At 38.4% G+C, this 3,465-nt stretch overlaps 1 protein-coding gene across 1 annotated transcript in view; it reads left to right on the top strand.

Moving 5' to 3' along the window:
* LOC102674266 (muscle calcium channel subunit alpha-1) overlaps nucleotides 1-3,465 on the top strand; it is a 27,564-nt gene that overhangs the window by 14,425 nt on the left and 9,674 nt on the right. The window lies entirely within an intron of this gene.

Here is a 3,465-nt window from a genome sequence, read left to right as displayed (position 1 = left end):
GACCCTCAGACACCCCCCACCCCTACCGCTCTCTTTCGATCCGATATATGTATATGCATATATTATTATCATTCTCGTTCATTCATTACCTCACATACGTTTTGATGCAACGTCGAAATAATTCACCATCACCAAATTCACTATTACTACCAATTCGTCTACCACCTCGGTACGCCTTTGCTCGACATCCCTCGACAATTTTCTTCGACAATTATTCGCCATTTTTTCGATTCTGAATCTTCTTTTCCTTTTTTTCTTTTTCTTTTTTCAATTTCGAAACGAAAAGCCAGCCATTTTTCCAGCCATGTAACGATTACGAACGAAGGAATAATCGTCGAGAGATGCGGGCACGAAGCAGACGTTGTTTTTTTCCGACAGATGCACCTTTGGGTACCTTCCCTGAAAAACGAGTTGTTTGCGTATAACTTCATTGGGTTTTTTCTCTCGACACTCTCTTCCCGATACCTATCACTGGGATTACCTTGATTTCTTCATTTCCATCTACTACGTTTTTTCTTTCTTTCCACCGATATATATATATGTGTATGTATATATATATATATATATATATCATCCAACGATCCAATGATCGCTAACGACTTTCCCGGATTTTAGCAACAACTATTTTAAACGGTTTTCTATGAGTTTCGGTTTACGAGACGATAGAGTTTGCGAGACAATACCTTTAACGTGTCTACATACCGATTCGCATTTGTTAATCGGGCAGTTTCGAGTTTCGCTTCACCACGTTTCGACACAGTTAATTATTTCGGGATGATTGCATCGATGAATGATAAAATAAACCTTGCGCGTGGGATTCCTATCGTGGATTCTTACCGTGACCAGTACAGAAAACTAACGTTCATTCGGGACAAACGAGAGAGAACGCGCAGCGAGGTCTTTATTTCTTTTGCGCATGCGCGTACGTTCGAGATAACAATTCGAACGATCGTTCGAGATCATCGGCGGATTGACGAGATATTTTTTTCTTTTTATCGCGATAACATAACAGGAGAGAAGCAAATATATCCGACGGTTAGATTTTTTTCTCACTTTTCATCTTTTTTTGTTCCATTTCGAGCAGCGGATATTTTATATTTAATTATTACTTATATATCACATATATGTGTATATTATGCTATGTTACGGCATGCCGATGAAAAGTAATGTATCGAACATATATATCCATACATACATACGTAGTAGACGAGTAACCGGGGGGGAGATGAGATGGTAGCTCTCTCTCTCAAAAAAAAAAAAAAAACGACGTACGTAGATAGAGGCGGAATGGAAGATCGCTGTTGCACGCACATATTACATTTACATATTATCTATATATGTATATGTGTATGTGTGTACACATATGTCACCATTTTTTAAGGAGGAAACAAAAGTTTTATAAAAGTTGGCTTTTTTTCGCAAGAATTTATATCGTGATATGGTCTTTGGTCTTTCGACTTTAGCTTCCGTATCTTCGTTGTTTATTTCTCCTTTGTCGGGACATTTACGATTTTCTTTGTCTCTCTCTTTTCCTCTCTTTCTCTCTCTTTATCTTTCTATCTCTCTTTTCCATTCTCTTTCTATTTCTCTTTTTCTCTCTCTTTCTCTCTTTCCCTCTCTTCCTTTTTTTCTTTTTTTTTTCACATTTATTTCGTCGCTCGAGATTCTCTCTTTCTATATATATATATATATATATATATAGCTGGAAGACTGAATATCGAAGATACGCGGGTACGAAAAGAAGAACCGTTGTCGAACGAATGAAACATTTCTAAACGTCCAAAAAAAAAAATTGAATTTGTCGATTATTAAACGATTTGGACGAGTGAGCGAGCGAGCGAGAGAGAGAAAGAGAGAGAGAGGTAGAGAAAGAGAGAGAGAGAAAGGATATTTTAATCGACAACGGTTGTTCGAACACGTACACGTGTATCGAGACACCGATACGACACGGTTACGACACGACACGACACGACACGACACGATACGACACGATATACAGAGAGATTGATGCAGGCTGCGTGGTTGAAAAAAAATCGGACAGTAGAGAAATTGTTTGAAAAAAATTTGCATGCTTGTGTCGGCTGAGCAGTTGCAGTGGTGTGTCGCTATTATTAACACAGAGAGAAAGGAAAGGGAAAGAAGGAAAGGACACACCGTTTTTCAGAGATTCCAGACCAGAATTTCGAGATGTCTGTTGCAATTGCCTCGAAACGAAGCATCACGGCATTATTCACCACTCTCCATCCGATCTCTACCCGCAGGATTTTTCCGTTTCCGTTTTCAAAGAGCGAGGACACGTTTAGGAAGAGCAATATCCGCTTTCCCCTTATATATGTATATAGATTCGTGTTTGGTAGTTTCGATAATTCGATGATTAGATTCGGATTTAAAATGTTGGATTTGAAAAGTACACACACATATACACACACATACACACACGAAGAAAGCTTTAGAGAGCAATTTAGACGAGTCATAGTAGTATAGTAATTCCACCTTCGTTGCTTAGTTTTATTAGAGTTAGATCGTTAGAGAGAAGCAGACCGTAGTAGCGAGACGCGCGCATCGACACGTGCACAATATCGATGTCCTTGTCTATCCAATTTCTATAGCGCATAACGGCCGATCGTAATCGCCGTCGACTATTCTTCTTCGCCGTTTTCTTCCACTCGTAAAAAAAGATCGTTCGAGTTCCAAGAATACATGTTTTAAAGTTTTGTTTTTATTTATTTGAAGGAAATTCGAGAAGGAAACACGTGTCCTTGGCGCTGTTGGAAACGCTCGAGAGAAATTTCGCGTCTCTTGGGAACACGTTACACACGTTGAAACGAAACCACATAGATACCATGTAGAATCGTGAACGAAATATCGCGCGAAGTGTTAGTTGCACATAACATGTTTGCGATATTTATATACTAATACAATCATTTTTTTTTCCTTTTTAACAAGCGAACTAGATTTGTCGTCAATTAAACGAGAAAAGAACGTCCCTCTTCCAGTTTGATTTTGCTCGAATATTTGAGACACAATGCTTCCATTAACTAAAAAAAAAGAAAAAAAAAAAATAAAAAGAAAAAAAACAAAAGAAACTCCGGCCAAACACGCTGCTTCAAGGAATAACAAATTTTTTGTACGAATACGTCATATACGCTGTTGTCGGAAAATTATTCTTATACTTTTTCACTCTCTTAAATCGATCTCTTAAATAATTAATTGTGAAAATATAAAATGAACTGCGATAACAGCGTATGTGGCAACGATCAATCGTAAACGAAGAGGATTACGATCGAGATCCGCGATAAGGGGCGAGTATTATTTCCCTCGATCGTCGAAACGACGAAAAGCGAGATAATCACGATGAAAAGTAATCTCCAAGAGATTAGATTCGACGAGGAAAATACCGTTATCCCGTATATACGAGGCCCCATAGGTGCATTGCCGAGGAAAAACATCGAGCACTGGTGGGTT

This window comes from Apis dorsata, unplaced genomic scaffold (genome assembly GCF_000469605.1).
Source record: "Apis dorsata unplaced genomic scaffold, Apis dorsata 1.3 scaffold_344, whole genome shotgun sequence".
In the NCBI taxonomy this organism is placed as follows: Eukaryota; Metazoa; Arthropoda; class Insecta; order Hymenoptera; family Apidae; genus Apis; species Apis dorsata.
This window is presented reverse-complemented; position numbering and strand designations above follow the sequence as displayed.